General features: G+C 45.6%; 1 protein-coding gene across 6 annotated transcripts in view; it reads left to right on the forward strand.

The window, feature by feature from the left end:
- Positions 1-19,281, forward strand: part of FYN (FYN proto-oncogene, Src family tyrosine kinase) — a 229,125-nt gene that overhangs the window by 45,266 nt on the left and 164,578 nt on the right. The window contains exon 1 of one of the 6 annotated variants that reach the window (XM_089333786.1): positions 13,849-13,971. The exons of 4 other annotated variants lie outside the window; for them this stretch is intronic. The gene's annotated coding sequence lies outside the window, so the exon portion shown is untranslated. Of the gene's footprint in view, positions 1-13,848; positions 13,972-19,281 lie in introns of those variants that run through there. One more of the 6 variants, XM_002714925.6, reaches the window with a different exon arrangement.

Consider the following 19,281-nt stretch of genomic DNA (forward strand, 5'->3'; position numbering starts at 1 on the left):
ACCTACCCCTAAGGCCCCCCATGCCGTAGCCAGAAGGGCGACGTCCCAGCTTCCCCTCCCTGGTGACATGAGCTCCACCCAGCACACACCCAGCAGCCATGGATTCTATTTTGTCCCAGTGTGGCCCAGCTCTGATCTCAGCAGACACTTATGACCTCTTGGAACTTCTGTTTTAGTAGTGACAACTGACAGTTATTTTAGAGAAGTGATTGATGAGTAAGAACATGTGATCTTATGTGACAAGAGGGGGAATCGGAAGAACTGGACTTCCTGAAAGTCCTAGAATTTCAGCTGTTCAGATACATGTGTTTCATTGACAGAAATATGCTTGTTAATTTTAGGATATCCCTGTTAACTTCCCTTTTCTGCTGGGGAAGAAATGCTCTATGTTTGCTAAGCAGGCTGGTGAGTTTCTTACCTCTGCCAGATTCTGCTAAGAGAAAGGTACATGTCACATGGAAGAAGAAGTTAGCCAAGCTCTCCAGGGGCTGTGCATTGAATCCTAAGATGTGAAACAGAGCTTTCAAGACTGTGATGCTGTGAGGTGATCATGTTTAGCAGTTAGTGTGAACAGGACCAAAGGTGTTCAATGAGATCCTAATATCTGACTTTTATCAGTGTCATTTTGCTCAGAGAACAGGGAGAAGAAAATTCATTGCTTAACAGTAACAGCCAGCCACAGATTAGCCAAATGCTCTGGGTTATCTTACCCTGGTTTAGGGACACCATAGCAAAGATTGGAAAAAGATGCCCAGATTCCAACGTGGGCTCAAGTCTGGTCCCATCTGTGTGGACCAGATCTCCCCTTGCTCCCGAAATGTACAGTCTATTAAAGGCAGGAGTGCATTGCTAGTCTCCTCTGGGGAAGAATCCAGTCTTGGAAGATTCATTCCTGTCCTGTCCAGAGTAGCAGGCTCTTCCCCTGCCTCCAGCTGGCCTCTGTCACATCAAAGGGCAGGCTAAGCCTCGATTTGGCTATGAGAGGTTTAATCTCAAAGGGCTCTTCGAACTCAAAAGTCCAATGAATCACTGATTCCTTTGGGTATTTCTTTTTCATGGCACCAGCATCTTGCAAGATAAAGGGATGGGGCTGGCATCGTGGCGTAGCAGGCTAAGCCACTGCCTGCAACACCAGCATTCCCTATGGGCACCGGCTGTTCCACTTTCGATCTAGCTCCCTGCTAATGCACCTGGAAGAGCAGTGGAATATAGCCGAAGTCTTTGGGCCCCTGCACCCACATGGGAGACCCAGATGGAGTTTCAGGCCCCTGGCATCAGCCTGGCCCAGCTCCAGCTGCAGCCATTGTGGCTGTTTGGGGAGTGAACCGGCAGATGGAAGATCTCCTCTTTATGTCTCCCTTTCTCTTCCTCTCTCTCTAACTCTGCCCTTCAAATAAATAAATAAAATCTTGAGGGGGGAGGAGGAGAAAGGCAAAGTGATTAAGCCATAGGTAAAGTCTTGTCCCTTAAATTTCAAGTCTCTGAATCATGCCTCTCAGCTTCTGCATACAGTTTGGTGATATCAGCCCCTTCTCACCTGAGGCCCAGTTCCTCATGGCCCAGTCTTCATGGCCCCTCATCTGCCAACAATGATATGTGGCAAACTAGAATGCAGTGATACAAACTAACCTGCTGGTAAAATGGGCTGTTTAAGACAAGGCCAGGACAAGGAGTGAAATAAGAGGCCCAAGGATGGGCTGGGAAAAGTGGAAGCTGTCTTTATTCACAGGCAATATGACCTATCTGTAGCCTAAAGAATGTATGAGACAGCTGTTAGAAAGGACTCAAAAGTGAATTTAGTAAAGTCACAGGATATCAAGTCAGTAGCCAAGAATCAGTTGAGTTTCTATATGTTAGCAGCTACTAGCTGGGAAGTCAAGTTAAAGAAGCAATTCTATGCATAGGAACAACAGGAACACATGAAATACCCAGGAATAATTTTTTTAAAGATTTATTTATTTGAGAGGCAGAGTTACAGACAGAGAGAGGGAGAGACAGAGAAAGAAAGGTCTTCCATCTACTGGTACACTTCCCAAATGGCATCAGCAACTGGAGCTGGGCTGATCCGAAGCCAGGAGCCAGGAGCTTCTTCCGAGTCTCCCACAAGGATGCAGGGGTCCAAGCACTTGGGCCATCTTCTGCTTTCCTAGGCCATCAGCAGAGAGCTGGATTGGATGTGGAGCAGCCGGGATACATACTGGCACCCATATGGATGCTGGCACTCCAGGTGGAGACTCAACCTACTGCACCACAGCGCCTGGCCCCCTGGGAATAAATTTAACACAAAACAGTAGGTGGATGCTGTTTCTGGAGGCACATGAACATGGTGGGTTCCAGCCATCCCAGACAGCCCCTCTGGAGGAGACTCAGTTTTGTCAGCGTGCGTGATTGCTGCTTACCGTTGTCCAGACACGGCTTACGATGTCAATCGCGTTCATCAGTCAGCACCTCTAGACACATCCATGATTTACCTTCCTTGTACTTTGGGTGTAGGGTGCAGTCCTCAGTGACTTGCAGGGCCAGATTAACTCTCAGCTGTAAGATGTTCACTCAGAAAGTTGTGTTTTTTCTTTATTCTTTGTTCCTACTTCTCTCTGGGGTGCGATGAGGCATTTAATCCACCAGACTCCAGGAGGATCTATGTAATGAATTTTTACATGCCCCAATCATTTTAATGTCATCGTCCTTCTTTTAAAAGGCTTCATTAAGTCTATTGTTAGGATTGTAAAGCTACCTAAGAGAGACAGGAGGGCTTTTCTCATTTTCAGAATTCAGACAGTTTTGTTAATTGCACTGCTTTAGGTGAACAGTAATTAAGTGGGATGGGAGAATGTGCAGTGTTTATTTATAGTAGCATGGGCATGTCATGTACCTATAGTCATTACTGCACATTCTAGTTGGTAGCATCCTTTTGGGGGGAAAAAAAGTTCATGACTATTAAAAAGGAGTTTCTGGCAGAGTCTTTGAATCTAACAGTGGATAATGTCAAATCCAGGTATTCTTGTGTTAACCAAGTAGTATAAATATTAAATTTGGGAAGGAAACTATACTTGCAATGTTTTAAATATGTTAAATGGAATTAAAAGATGTTTATTTTGGTATAAACATTTTTGAAATCCATGCATGATTTTTCATAATATGTATTTCGGTGAACTTTTTGAAGACCCCTATATATCCAATTCAGTCTACATGTAGCAGAAACAGAGATCCCTTTCCCACCACCACTGATTTCTAGCTCATCCCATTATTTTGTCAGTCGTATAAGTAGTCATAGAATTCTGTCTCCACCCTTGCTCCCAAAAACTTACAGCTCCCTTAGAACAAGTATGCCTTCTTAACTCCATTCACCTAATGGGCTGATAACTTTTTATCACATGTTCTTTCAACAGAGCTACCGCTTTCATCCCTTCTGTTTTTTTTTTTTTTTTTTAAGATGTATTTATGTATTTTAAAGGTAGAGTTACAGAGAGAGAGAGAAGGAGACACAGAAATAGAGATCTTCCATCCACTGGTTCACTCCCCAGGGGACCACAACGGCCAGGGCTGTGACAATCCAATGCCAGGAGCCAGGCGCTTCGTCTAGGTCTCCCACATGGGTGCAGGAGCCCAGGTACCTGGGCCATCTTCTGCTATTTTCCCAGGCACATAAGCAGAGGGCTGGTTTGGAAGTGGAGCAGCGAAGACTCAAACCAGTGCCCATATGGGATGCTGGCATTGCAGGTGACTGTTGCACCACAGTACACACACCCCCCTTCTGTTGTAAACACTACCTAAGTGCAAGCCCTAGGCATCTGTCCCAGCCTCCTCACTCAGTCTTCCCTGCATGTGGCCTGCCTCACATGGGCACACTAGAACCTGGCCCCTTCCCTCCCTGGCCTCCTTTGGTGGTTCCCAGTCACTGTACACAGCAGATTCAGTATTGCCATTTCCTTCGCTGTGGGGCTGGCTCTCCTCCACACAGTTGTGCCAGCCCCCTTTTCCACGGGCTCCTTGCTTGTCCCTTTCAAACCCTCTTACCCGTCTTCCTGCACCACCAAGGCGCTAACCCTCTAAGGCAGTGTTAAGGACAGACCAGCAGTCTACCATCAGGCATGAATCAGGCATTTCTCATTTTCTGTGAGTTTCTGAACTCTACAGGAAGATGAGTGCCCACGACCGGGCAGACTTATTTCTGTAGAAGTCTATGTTTCTGTTTATTTAGCAACTTTTCTGTACCATCTACTGGCACCACTGAGTCATTAGTTCCATAAAGACCCCTGGGGAGTGTTTTCTTTTCAACTATGTGGGGATTGTTGAAGACCAAGAGAACACTACAAAGGGAGTAAGCCCCTGGCTGGGCAGCCCAGGGCCAGCAGCCCTGTCTTCTCCTGCTGGCTGGTGTGGAGACAGGTTCTGCTCTTCCCTGCATCCTGGCAGCAAGCTAGGAACCAGGTAGGCCCTCCTGTGCTCAGTGAGGAAATCCTGCAATGAGGCAATCATGCAGTGAAAGCATCTGCGTGTCTGCTTCCGGATTCCATAGCCCCATCGGGTTGGACATGATCTGAGAGATAGTCTCCTTCCTTTGACAGCTGGGCCACCTGCAAGTCAAGGATGCTAGTCCAAGGCCAGCCAGCAGTAAAATTAGCTTCTCCCAGGCTCCTGCTCTCCCTCTCTCTTTTTCTTGTATGCCAAGTACCTAGTTTATGATTCTTCTTTTGCCTTCTCTTCCAACTCTGTTCTTTTTTTTTTTTTTTTTTTTTTTTTTTTTTTTTTTTTTTTTTTTTTTTGACAGGCAGAGTGGACAGTGAGAGAGAGAGACAGAGAGAAAGGTCTTCCTTTGCCGTTGGTTCACCCTCCAATGGCCGCCGCGGCTGGCGCGCTGCGGCCGGCGCACCGCGCTGATCCGATGGCAGGAGCCAGGAGCCAGGTGCTTTTCCTGGTCTCCCATGGGGTGCAGGGCCCAAGCACCTGGGCCATCCTCCACTGCACTCCCTGGCCACAGCAGAGGGCTGGCCTGGAAGAGGGGCAACCGGGACAGAATCCAGCGCCCCGACCGGGACTAGAACCCGGTGTGCCGGCGCCGCTAGGCGGAGGATTAGCCTAGTGAGCCGCGGCGGCAGCCTCCAACTCTGTTCTAATAGGTGTCTGGTACCTAAGAGAAACTCTGAGCTCTTACCGTGAGGGCCCCTGCCTCTCTGCCCTAAGTTGTGTCCTACACCACAGTAAGCATGAGTACTTAGTAATTGTCTCCCAGTTTGAATAGCTCTTGGTACTTTGCAGGTTCTTTCACATGCGTATTCTAGAGCTCACACCCGGATGGTGAGACAGTTTGCACGGGTATTATTGTCATGTATCAGATGAGACATCAGAGGCCCAAAGAGAAGGGCACAAGCTCAGGGCTCGAGAGCTTATTCTCTGACTCATGCTCCTGTCTAGGAGGTGACGTAGGTGAGGATGCTTCGGGTCCCCTCAATGAGAGGATCACGGTGCATTAAAACTGTTTTGAAAGTCTGGCTCTAGGCCCTGGAATCTTGCCTTCTTTTATCTAAACGTAAGAGACAAGAGTCCACGTTTTCCTACAGTGCTCCTGGTGGTAACTCGTTTCAGTAAGTGTGTGCTAGAGCACCCTGGTGCTGTGGGTCGCTCTCTGCAGAGCAGACTGTGTTGCCAGATAAGCTGGAAAAAGCTGCTTGCTTCAGCCCGCTCCTGGGGATCCCCAGTGCATCTTAGCATTTAAAGGCTCTGAGAAGTCCTCCTACAAAGAAGGCTGTTGCCATATTGGTTTTGGTTTTCCACTATGGTAAAATACGTCAGGTTTGCCATCTTAGCCATATTTAAGTGTTCAATGTAGTAGCGTTGAGTATCCTCACGTTTTTGTTCCACCCATCTTCAGAACTGTTTTCCATCTTGCAAAGCTGAACCTTTCTACCCCTTGCACAGTAGCTCCCCATCTTCTCCCCTCCTCCCAGACCCCAGCAGCCACCAGTCTACTTTGCCGTAGGAATTGGACTCCACTAGATTTCTCACATAAGTGGACTGTACAGATTTAGTATTTGTCCTTCTGCGATTGGCTTGGCTTAGCATGGTTAACATATCTTTTTTACACTCAGGTTTCACAGATTTATTTGATTAAAAAGCCAAGTCTTTTTCCACATTATACTTGTGAGTATCCCGCAGAGCAAGGGTTTCCCAGAATACACTTTGGGAAATGCTGAGCTCAGTAAGGATCTCCACCTATTCCAAGGGACCACAATGCTCAGGATGCCCCCCGAGGAGTTTGGTCTCAAGGCTCCTGGTCTCAAGGGCCAGGTCAGCATCACAATCCCAGGAGCTGCAGGAGAAGGAAGCTCACCAGGTATGCAGTCAGCTGCACCAGGAATTCCTCCACTAGGAACCCACACTGCAGACTTGGCTGTAGGAGCCGTATGGAGGCTGCCAGGCGTCATCTGGGGCTGTGCTAGTCAGACTGGCCTCTTGGCGAGCCCGCCTGCTCTGTGCTGTCAGAGGCTGGGCACAGCTTGGTGATGAGAAGCACTTGGTTTCAGAATCCACCATCTCCCCAAGAAAGGAAGAACACCCCCAAGTCCAAATCCGAGTGAGCTCCTCTGTGGGACTTGTTGTGTGGACTCAATCCAATTGGACCTTAATGTGGTTCTTAAATAAGTGAGGGCTGAGCGTAAGCACCATGATTGTGTGGGTCGTTTCATTTGTCCTCCACAGATGGAAAGAGGTTCCAGGGCAAAGACAGTAAACTGAGGGAAAAAACACTTCTACCCCCAAAAGCTGCTGTGGCTCTCCAATGTCACTGCAGTTGGCCTTTCTTGTGGGCTAGCTCAGTCCCAGTGATTGGTGACCCAAAGGATGTATGACATGAGGGAACACCCTGAGCGTCCACTGTGGTTTCTCTGCACACTGCCTCAAAAATGGGCCTACGCCTGTGTGGCTTTGGGGACACCTAAAAGAAAGCCTACCAGAGATGTCACTCTGTTGCAGCTTTGCTAAGCTATTTGCAATGTTGGTCAGGATAAGAAAAACTGGAGAGGACCGGGAGCCTCACGGAGGCTTTGAACCAACCTCGCAGCTAGGGCACCCAGCTGCTTACCTTACGCCGCGAGAGCAGATAATGGTACCCCACATGGCGGAGTGAAAATTTCATAAGCCCTCTGAGATCCCGAGATGAAAGCTACTACTGCTGTGTAAACTGTGATTACTGTACTAGGCTTCACTGTGCAGTAAATAAGTGTTAGAGCTCATTGTCTCTGACTCACGCTCTAAATGAGTTCAGCTTTGGCCTCTGTCACTAGCCACCTCCCCCCTGTGCCCACCTGTGCTGGCTGTCTCCCCTGACTGCAGTTCTGAGTGGGAGCACCAATGTGGAAAGAGCACTGACTGGTAAGGTCTCAGGAAACCCCACAGATGATCTCCGGAGAGCCTCCTCTCCTTGTGGAGCGTCCGTTTTCTAATCTCGAAAAGTCCCCTTGGAAGGGCCCACCCAGCTCTGTAGATTTACGATTTTATCAAGCACTGAACGCAGGAGTGGGCATTTAACCTAGTGGCTAAGATGCCTGCATCCCGCTTCAGAGCGCCTCACTTTAATTCCTGGCTCCTACTCTGGATTCCAGCTTCCAACCAATGCAGACGCTGGGAGGCAGCGGTGATGGCTCAGGTTATCAGCTCCCTGCCACCCAAGTAGGAAGCTGCCTTGTGTTCCCAGACCCTGGCTTCCACTTGGCCTTGTTGTGGGCATCTGGGAAGTGAACCAGTGGGTTTGAGAATGCTTGGGTACTCTTTCTCGCTTCCTTCAGATATATAGATAATATAAAAATTGAACATAAAAGAATCCAACTTCTAATTTTGTATCTTTATTGCATACCTTATATGACCTGGACACTGTTCCCAGTATTTGGATGGATGAACAAAGTGCTTATTTTAGTTGAGGGAAAGAGATGTGAAAATAAGCAGTGACCACTAATACAGAAGTAAATTATGTAGTGGTGACAAGCTGGACTGTCCCACACGAAAACACATGAGTTGGGAAGGAGGATTGTGAAGGCCAATAGGAGTGCCATTTTTGAAATGTAGCAAAAAGGAACTTTCTCACAAGAGCTGTTAGAATATCAAGTACATTATTAATGGAGAGGAGACTGTAAACCTTGCCTTTGGAGAGGTTTAGCAAAAGAAATCTGTTTTTTTTTTTTAAAAAAAAAAAAGAAACTATCAACTCCCAACTTGACTCTCACTGGGATTAAACATGACAATAGGTCTGATCTGATTTCATCATCATTTAAAAAAAATCATCTATTATTTTTCACTTTATGTTTCTGTGTGGGAGCAAACTGTTGAAATCCTTACTTAATGTATACTAAGCTGATCTTCTGTATATTAAGATAATCGAAAATGAATCTTGATGTGAATGGAAGGGGAGAGGGAGTGGGAAAGGGGAGGGTTGTGGGTGGGAGGGACGGTATGGGGGGGAAGCCATTGTAATCCATAATTCGTACTTTGGAAATTTATATTCATTAAATAAAAGTTAAAAAAAAAAGAAATCTGTTTTTTTAGAGTCGGGGTGTTCTAGTCTTGGGTATGGAGGGGTTGACTGGATGATCCTTTTGGAGACTTTCTATTTGAATGATTCAGTGGTTTGTACAGGGGTAGCTCTAGAATTTGTGGGTGTGTGTTCATGTATATATACACATATCTAGATGTGTGTGCATGCACACACACACCTATTTCTGCTTCAGAGGCAGTAGGAGTGAGCGTCAGGAGGACCCAGCTGCTGGCATTCCTCCAAGCCAACTTTTCAAAGGCTGACCAGCGTGCCACAGTAGCATAACCCTCCCATCTTGCCATTTTACAGGGGAAGACACTGAAAGGCAGAAATGCCAATGACTCACCAGAATCAGTGAAGCCAGTGTGGGTACTGGGCCTGGCGCCCAACCCTCTGACCATCCATCACCCGCCCCAGCGCCGCCCGTCGTTCCTTTTTACCATGAGACCGGAAGCTCAGTTGTTCTCACTTCCCCTTCCCTATTGCTTGTGGACTACTGCCACTCCCACCTTCTGTAATTAAATAGTAATAAGACAGTTACAGTACTCAGTGTAACCCTGTGTATCCAGCCCCACACAATGTTACAGGCAAAGACATACAACCTGGTGATAATTCCAGAATTGCACATCGTACTTGTATTTCTCACTACCCAAGCAGGGATGTAGAATCCACAGCACTCCTTCTCTACAACCCCTGTCTCCCTCCAGCTTTCTTCTCGCCACCAACTAACCTGACCATGGCCCCTGCTTCCCCGTGGCCTCCTGATTTCGCATCACAAAATGTCCCCAAACAGGCCAGCAGGGTAGGCAAAGGCAAGAACCTTGAAGGCAAAGCCAGAATTCACGCCAGCAGCTGGGAGGAGCCAGCCTGGGAACACATGCTATTGAAGGTCCTTTCCTTCTCACCACTGCTGATGCTGCGCTGTGCTGGGCATTGCGCTGTCTTACCTCATAGGACGTCATGCACACAGAACTCCTGTGTGCCAGGTATTGAAATCTTCATTTTACTGAAAACAGAGAAGGTTGGTAACTTGCCTGGAATTATGTGGTGGAGAGGATGCTAGGATTTGAGTCCAGGTCTGCTGAGTTGGAAACATCGTGCTCTTTCTCCTCTGTGATGGTTCCGTGTGATATCACTTGCCAAATTGTAAGACTAGCTCTTCGTGGTTTGTTTCGAGACAGTTAAATCTGTTTTCAGGGGTGGGCGTGCAGCCTAATGGCTAAGATACTACATTTAAGATGCCTACATCTCAGGCCGGCGCCGCAGCTCAATAGGCTAATCCTCCGCCTGCGGCACCGGCACACCGGGTTCTAGTCCCAGTCGGGGCGTCAGATTCTGTCCCGGTTGCCCCTCTTCCAGTCCAGCTCTCTGCCGTGGCCAGGGAGTGCAGTGGAGGATGGCCCAAGTGCTTGGGCCCTGCACCCGCGTGGGAGACCGGGAGAGGTACCTGGCTCCTGGCTTCCGATCAGCGCGGTACGCCGGCCACAGCGCGCTGGCCACTGGGGGGTGAACCAACGGCAAAAGGAAGACCTTTTTCTCTGTCTCTCACTGTCCACTCAGCCTGTAAAAAAAAAAAAAAAGATGCCTACATCTCACAGTGGGAGTGCTGGGCTTGATACCCACCTCTGGCTCCTGACCTGAGCTCTTACTGCCTAGGAGGCAGCAAGTGATTGCTCGAGTAACTGGGTCCCTGCTACTCACATGGGAGACCTGGATGGAGTTCTTAGCTCTCAGCTTTGGCCCCCGGTTGGGCCTGTTGCAGGCATTTAGGGAGTTAACCAGCAGATGGGAGCTCACTCTCTGTCTTTCAAATTAAAATTTAAGGTTTTTGCTGTTGTTGTTTTAATCTGTGTTCAGCAAAGATCTTGACAGCGTGGCAACTACATGGTCAAAGGAGGCATGGGGTGGAATCTTTGTCCTGTCTGGGCCACTCTCCTTTCACCTGTTGAGGTAACAGCAAGCTCTCGAGACTGCCGTTGACTCTCTGTCCTGTAGCAGATGTCACAACCAACCCGGTGCTAAGGTCATGGCTGCAACAGAGCAGAGGCTCAGGAGCTTTCGGGAAGCCTGGGAGCTTCGAGCGATTCCTTTGTTGCCGGTGTGAAATAAAGATGCTCTCTGACAGCCACATTGGTTCACTGTGTGAGCATCTGAACTTGAGACAAACAAGAACCTTAGGGGTGAGGGTGCAGGAATGCATTGTCACTACCTGGCACCACGCTGACCGACAGCTAGTGTTCGATTGGGCAGGGAGGGGTGGAGGAGGATTCACTCCAGCAGAACCATTTGTGAGTGGAAGACAAAGGCCACATGCCAGAGAAACGTGCGGCAGACAGAGACAGCACGTAGGGAACTCTCAGGCATCGCCCGCCCATCCGCCCGCCCAGCATTAAGCAGGTGCAGTGCGGCTCTCTGTTCTCTGGGGCGGTTTAACCTGAGCAGAGAGGGATTTCCCCCCAGTGGAGGAGGGATTTCCCCCCAGTCCCCTTGCCGCAAGCCTGATGCAGGGTTTGTAGCCTCAGGATGACAATCACTTGGAAGGAGAAGCACTAACATTTACCATTATCCAAATTGCCTCCTTGATAAATCAGGAAGGCCAGACAAAGGGAAATGAGCTTAGGGTAGATCCTGCGGCCCTGGCCCGCCCAATAATATGATTATCACTGATGAGTCATTACCAGATGCATTCTTCACATCTTGCAGTAGATGTCTTTCAGTTTTCCAGGGTTTGTCATGAGGATTTCTTTTTTTTTTTTTTTCTCCAAGACCATGCACTCACAGGACAGTATCAACAGCAGATACTTTTCCTTTGCAGCGATGTGGTGCTGTTCAGACCATTTTCCCCATCCGACGGGAATGACTTTATGTACTTCCTGCTTTCAGTTCCGGAGGCATGGTGATGTGACAGATTGATTAAAAATAGCATTCTAACGAAACTGCTGGGCGTGCCATTGTAATATAAGCAAGCTGCAAATGGGAAGTTATTTTCTGAGGAATTTTGATAAAAATCAGAGGTGTATAGGTTTTCTGCAAGAATTTTTCGTCCTCCCTCCTGTTTTTCTTTTGACCAGAGAACATGTGCTTCCCAGCCACACTTGCGACCAGTGGCTGAGGGCTGCCCCTGTGAGCCTCCCACAGGAGGTGGTGGCACAGCACCTGAGCTCCTGGCCTCTAAAGGCAAACAGAAAGAGGATATTTGAAAAATAAGGAAGGGGGAGTGGTTTTTAATCCCTTTCAGGGGTGGAGAAACTTCTCTCTGCCAAGGGCCATTTGGACATTGACGACATCATCCATGAGCCATACAAGATGAGCGGCTTAAAAATTAGCCTGCGGTAGATGTACTGAATTTCGAGGTCCACCCACAGTTGCCTTGGCCAAGAATCAGAGGCCTGTAAGGCCTGCAAAATCATCCTTGGTCTTTAGCGTAGCAACATGTGAAAAGCTCTCATCTCACTTTTTTTTTTTTTTTAAAGGGGGGTGGGCAAGTATGGAAATATGAGTCCATGTCCTCTTAATGCCAAACACAGTAGAGCTCAGAGCTGGAGGTGGCCAGCATTGTACCTGTGCAACATTTAAAAAAAAAAAAAATCAGAACCAGCATTTGGAACTCAGAATATTTTGCATTTTTCTGGGATCTAGATTTGTGGCCCTCTTTAGCGACAGGATAGTCTGGCGACACTGGGCAAGCACCACCTCTGGGCAGCCATTGCTGGGGCTGGAGCACATGGTGGCTGCACCCAGGAGTGGTTTCTGGACCCTCACCCATCCTTTATATGTCCACACACCTGTAGCCCATGGCCACAGTAGGGACTGCCATTCGTTATCACATTTGCACCCAGAATCTTATAAAATGGACAAGTATTTTTCTGTTCCTATTTGGCAACATGAAAGAGACAGAGCGGACAGCCTAATTCTGCTTGTTTCCCCTCCCCTCACTCGTGTGTGTTACCTGTCCTGTGGTTCGCACCTTGCTGCTCGTTCCTTCGCATCCATCACCCTGCTGCAGTCTTATTGTAGCTGCCCTTCCACTGAAAGCACTGAGTTGTCCCGCAGAGCAAGTCCTTTCTTGAGCCCCCACTTCCTCTTCTCTCTGACTGCCCTCCAGGGTTACGTGTTGGGGCGCGGAGGTGGGGGGGGGGTTGACCAGCACTCCTTCTGAACATGGCCCTCCCCTAGCTTCTAGGACTCTGCCCCCTTTTGGATTCCCTTCTGCTTCCAGCTCATCTCTCAGTCTTTGCTGCCTAGTCCTCTGCCGTCTGCTTCGATCATGATTATTTCAAGTATTATGTGAACATATAGATTATTTTAAAAGTCCAGGCAATACAGAGGTATGTACAATAAAAAGTCTTTTTTTTTTCTTTACCATCTTCTCTCCCACTCCCCTTCCCAGAGTTAACCATCGTTCTCCCCTGACCCCTTTCCATGGAATCTGGTTTATTAAAATGGAGATGACTTTGGTCCTAAAAAACAGATCTCTACTTCACCCGTTTTATGGTCTTCCAGCTACTTAAAGCTGACCATTTCCCAGCACAGAGTTTTGAATAATTAAGATATTTATCATGTTGTTGCTTTTTATGATTATGTGTCTATTTTTTCTAAGACTTGAAACTGGTAGGGAGAGTGTCTTTTCATATCCCCTTGCCTATAAAAGCACCTATCAGTACATTCAGTGAGGGAATAGGTAGAATGTTGATATTTTTCCCCACTCAGATCATTCTAATTTATATTGAATTATGTCATAATTTGATTCAAACTTAAATATCCTAAGCTCTATGGTAAACATATTAGTGTAATTATTATTAAGTATAGTTAATCCATTTCTCAGGTCATTTCCTAATAGTAATATATTAATTTTGCTTTCCTCATTGAGATCATCCTGCTATTCAAAAAAAGAATTCTGTAGACCAGTTGTTTTGATTGGGAGAGTATTGGTGACTGGTGGTTTTTGTTTTGTGTATTTTAAATGAATGTGAATTTTGGCATCTTGCCAAGGCAGATAGTATTTTGTAGGCAATTCATTCTTTATGAAAGTATCATTTATCTTTAAAGGGAATATAAATGCATACTGGTTGTAGGAACAGAATTGCCTTTCTATTCCATCTATTTCTATTCTATGCCATCTCTTTAGTAGGTTGAGTAAGTGAGCCTTGTCACATACAATATGAGCCCTGTTGCTGAGGGTTCTTTTCCAGAATCATGCTGCTCTTAATAGCCCTGATTTAAAGAGAACCCAATGAAAACATCTATCATATGAGAGCCATGGGATGTCACCCAAGCTTGTGTCACAGTTGTGTAATGTTCCTGGGTTTGTGGGAGTTTAGAATTTTATCCTTAAGCTGTTTTTGTCAGGGGTGGATGAGCATCTCACTCCTGAGCTGAAATGAGACTTGTGACTACTCTCAATAACTCTGTCACGACCAGGTCCTCTGGAGGAGACACCAAGGGTGAGTGTGCGGTGATATTTGCAGATTTTGTCTTTTTTTTTTTAAGTGAGGGAGGTGGGACTAATCTATAATCAGTAGTTAGCTGAAATCAGTTGTCTACTGAGAGTCCTTTTCAAGACATGAGCCCTGTTTGCGCAGACTTGCGAAATGAACAAACACAAAATGGATTATAACAAAACAGAAAAATGGAAACTGCATGAAGACCTCTGCAGTGCACATGTCTGTAAAGCTAATTAAAATTCTGCCTAGGGGGTTAAGGGAACCTTAATGAGTAGGGACCAGGGTTTTGGGGAAAGTGAATCAAGTGCCATGCTTTTAAGAGAGGACAGAGTGCTTGGTTTGAGGACTGTCATGAAACAGTAACCCACAGTCTAGTTGGAGACTGAAAGTCAAGTACAGATCACAGAAGGATTTAAGTGTGGGAAGGAAAGTTTGAATGACTTTGACAGGAAACAGAAATAAAATGCTGTGCCCGTGCTGCTGTCTTGTTGTCATTGAGGTCCCATAGTTTACAGACTGCTTTGGAAATGTTCCTTTTATTTGACCTGCGCTAAAGCTTGATGAAACCTACGAGCCATTTGGAAGACAATCTCCAGGATTGTTGCTGGCAGCCTGCCTGGGTGTTGAGGGATTTAGGGGATCACCCCGAGTCCCTGGGCCTCCGCCCGAGCTGGGGACTGGGGAGGGGCAGTCTGGTAAGAGATGATCAAGCTTTGCCACAGCTGGAGGGGAGCCCCTGGCAGTGCTGAATGTCAGTTCCCCAGGCGCCAAGGACAGTGTGCTAAGGGGTTTCTGGTGAACTTTGCAAGAGTTCTTGTAGCCAGGTGAGCCTGAGAACCAGAGAGGCTGGGGTGGGAGGTGGGTGGGTGTAGTTGGGCGACCGAAGTAGCCGAGTAGAAGTAACCGAAAGGAAAAAGTGAGGGTCAAGCGATACTTGTAAATCAGGGCGCTGCCACGATGCCACGAATCTGGAGCAGCAGCAGCGTGACAGCATGAGCTCATGCTCCGTGTTGTTTGTTTCCATTTGCTGAGTTTTACATCCCTCAGGAAATAGTTGTGGCTCAGACGCAGACAACTCTGGGTAGAGGAGGCACATCCCAGCAGCAGTGGAGAGAGCTAGTCAGCAGCAGTACAGCGAAAGATCAGGTCCCTGTCACCAAGGATGAGCCTGTGCTCCAAGGTGGGCATGGTCTAGGGTCCTGTCTCAGGGGACCCGTGGGCAGCAAGCAGCCCAGGCATCTTAAAAAATGAATGACACCTCCATCAACAAGTGTGATTACAGACGCTCACTGCCATGGAAAACACAGAACTCAGAGCTCATGCAGAGAGGGTTGTCGTCATATAAGGTGCCTTTATTTTCAGTGAATCTTTGCAACGTTAAGTTCACAGTCCACTTGATCATCTCAAGCCAGCCATCATGCCTGAGGTACTCAGTGTTTTGCATACTGGGTGTACATTGCTACCATCCTCAGCAACCATCTGGGTTGTCCTTGCATCCAGAAATTGTACAGAGGGAACTGCCGTAGACATGTATGCTTTCTTCTAGCTGTCCACCTCTATTTCTTTCAGCTCTCCATCTCGCTGTCTCTGTGCAAGATTGTCTGGGGGAAAACATACAGCTTAATCTTGGCTTGGTGAAACCCATGCATTGGCATGGCATGAGCTACATTTCAGCAAATTTCAATAAATTCAGGCAGTTGGGATCCAGAAGAGAAGGCTTGTCAGTCATCAGGTCATTTGTGTTCTCTGTGCCATTCGCACAGTTGGCTGATTCTTCAGGGCACATGTGCATCGACACAGCATTTGTTGGCTCTGACTCCTGCTTTCAGAGGCTGGCCAGAATTGCAGCCCGGCACTGTCGTGAGCAGACAGTGCCCCAGTGGAGGGTTCACACTGCTCCTTTTGGAATCCAAAGAGATGCACTTTGTCATTTGTTTATCAGGGAGTGCTTGTATTTTCTCCTGGATTGAAAACAAAAATTACCAGAAACCATTAGTTATTAATACAAGCTGTCTACATTTAAACTCAATCCAGCATTCAAGAAAAACAGTGCTTTGTTGCCAGATGACTTGGGGTCTTTGTGTGGGGAGCTGACAGATGGAGTCCGTTGGTGGTGAATGCACTTGGATGCAGACAGAGCCCAGGAGAGCATCCTTGGGCTCTGAGGTTCAGCCAGAAAGTTAACAAGGCCAGGTTCAGGGTTATGGACAGTGAGGTTCTCTCTTCAGTGTGTGAGCTTCCAGACATCTATTACAACTGTTTTGAGGAAGATGTGCCTTGTGCTTACTCTGTGTGGAGGTGTTTTTTTTTTGTTTTTTTTTTTTTTGTTTGTTTGTTTTTTGTTTGTTTGTTTTTTTTGGAGTAGCTTAACATAAAAAGAGAACTTCTAGAATGACAGTGTCTGAAAAACCAAGGAAAAAGAAATTGCCTTAAATTTTATCCTCTGAAGGTTGTCTGTTATTTAATAGTGTTATCATCCTCCATAGCTTGCGAGAGAGGGATAAAATCTTAAAGAACAGAAATTGCCCCAACCAAATGGGAAATAGGTGGTTGCTGTTTTTAAAAAATCCAAACAGTGCAGAAAAGTATAAAAAAAAAAGCTGGAAGTTATTCAAACCTGCATATGATTTTATGTAACTGGGATTGTATTACATAGGCTAGGCTAGTCTGTACCCTATTTTGATCACTTAGTAAAGTGCTATGGACTCCTTTCTATGTTGGATATAATTTTACATAGAAAATTTTAATGCCTGGATAAAATACAATTATATAACTATAATCAATTTATTTGTGAAATCATTCAATCACCAAATATTTATATTTAGTCTTACCATGTACTAGACACTATGCTAAATTTAGGAATACACGGCAAAGTTCTGTCAATGAATATTTAGGTTATTGCTGATTTTTCTGTTATAAGTAACAGTGCATTGAACATTAACACTGCAACATATGTCTTTGCATACTTATTTAATTTCCTACTTAGGATAAGTTCCCAGGAGAATTGGCTGGTCTCTGGGGTTGCACATTTTGAAGTTTGATCTGTATTTATTTCCTACCCATTCTCTACCAACAGTGTAAAATGGTGCCAGTTTTCAATACCCATATGGTAGTAATGTTTTTCATTTTGTTATCTTTGCAGATATGATAGGTGAAAAGTGATTGTCCACTGTTTTATATTTCTTTGCTTTGTGGTGTGTGTGGAATAGAACTTTGCATCACTAAGGAAGTATGTTTTCTATGGTCTGTGGAGTACCACTTTCTTTGTGTTAATTTGATCCCTTTTAGAAGGGAACTTTTTTTTTTCTTTTTTTTTTTTTACTGAAAGATCAGGTTAGAATCAGTGAGCGATTTTCTTTTACAGGTGACTGAATCTTCACAAAGGATATCACACAAATGTTCTTAATGACTTAAATTTAGTTGGTTTTAGCATCTTAGAACTATTAAAGATTTAAATCTAGTAATTAGTAATTAATGTTTCTTGGGTAAGGTATACTTTCTTGAATTTAGTGTTTGCTTAAATTTATACAACTTCAATTTCTTTTTGTCTTCAAAGAGATGCCATGTTTTTGAAAATATAAAAATATCATAAAGACACTTAAGGAGTACTTAATTAGAACCTTAAACATAAATGCCTGGAAGTACATTGTTTTCATTTAGTTTATCACTGGGCTATGTGGTACTTACATTTATAAAAATTTGCTAGGTGTTGTACGTGTTGTTTATTTTTTCTGGCCACAAGTGAAATTCAGCAGGGACAGAATGATTACTCGTGGACATGCCTGACTTCCCATTCCTACCCCTCAAGTGTCAGTTGCCTTGATCTCTGCTTCCACCTCTGCAGGAATAATGATGACACCCACCTTGCAAAGCTGAGGATTCTGTGAGATAAAGTATGTTACTCATTGCCTGACACTTAATACAGTGTTGTATTTGGGGGCAAGTGTCTGACCTAGCAGGTGAGATGTCTCTTACCTATTGGAATGCCAGGGCTTGCCTCCCAGCTCCTTTCCTTCCTGCTAATGCAGACCCCAGGGGGCAAGGGCAGCAGTGATGGCCCAAATGACTGGGTCCCTGATGCCCACTTAGGTGACCTGGATTAAGTTCCTGGCTCCCAGCTTCGGCCTCTGGCCCAGCCCAGGGCCGTTATAGGCATTTGAGAGCTCTCTTGCGCTCTCGCTCTCGCTCTCTTTCTTGCATGCTCAAATAAATTAAAACATACATGTATAAAACATTGTTGTAGGAAATCTTAGCTAGTTTAGGGGTATTCAGAAAAGGATGTGATCCTTTCACTAAAATTCCACCACTCCAAGATAAACAGTGTCTCTAGTCTTTGGGGTATTTTACTCTAGTTCTTTTGTCTCTAGATAAACATATTACAAAAGTGGAACTATACTAGAACTGTATATGACATTTTGAATCTTAACAAATGTGTATATTCCATCATTCAACAATGCAAGGGAGTGATCACTCAAATGTATTTTTTTATACGGGCTTAACCAAGAATTTTGATTGTGCTGGTATTTATTTGCAATAGATTTTTTTTATTAGGATAAAGATTACATGTAATTGAAAAGGCATTTTGGACCATGAAAATTATAAACATTTCAGTTCATGTTAATTCATTGTGCAAACTGCTGCTTATTATGCAATCAGAAATAACGTGACAGTTTTCTCTGTTATTTGGGAAGAGATTTAAATAGTTTACAACCTGCAGGAGACTTGGGGATGTAGCCAGTTCATGCTGCTTCCACTTCCCGGACCACATGGAGGTGATCTTGCACTCACCGAAGAGAGTACTCTGAATCTTTCTCAGCTTTCTAGGTCTCATCCAGTGTGACTGAGCTGGATTGCATGAGGCGGGCCATTGTTTGTTTATTAAATTCCTCTTAAGGGGAGCCAATCCTTCAGAGAGGCCTACTGGAAAATCTTTTCAAAGCATGCACATGCAGACCTGTGAATTCATCTGTTTGCCTGCCTTGCGTGTTGGAAACGTCCAGGAGTTACATCTTGGATTTTCTGCAAGTAGAGAACTCAGATATGCTCTACACTCGTGCTTGGGTGATGAGCACTCAAATCCTAGCTTCTGGTCCTACGGCCTACACAGTAGAACTTCCATGAGTCCATTTTATTGAAAAAGCACAGTCCTTATTTTACTGCTATTTTCCATTTTTTTTAATATAGAACAAGAGTTGTTTGGAAGGCTCAGACCAAGTAAATATTTTAAAAATGTTTGTTCTGCTTGGCATTAATACTTGAAAAGATTCCCACCACTGAGTGAAATATATAATTTAGTTTTATATTTTCTGC

Source organism: Oryctolagus cuniculus, chromosome 5 (genome assembly GCF_051225735.1).
Source record: "Oryctolagus cuniculus isolate XC-2025 breed Fujian yellow rabbit chromosome 5, ASM5122573v1, whole genome shotgun sequence".
Lineage (NCBI taxonomy): Eukaryota > Metazoa > Chordata > Mammalia > Lagomorpha > Leporidae > Oryctolagus > Oryctolagus cuniculus.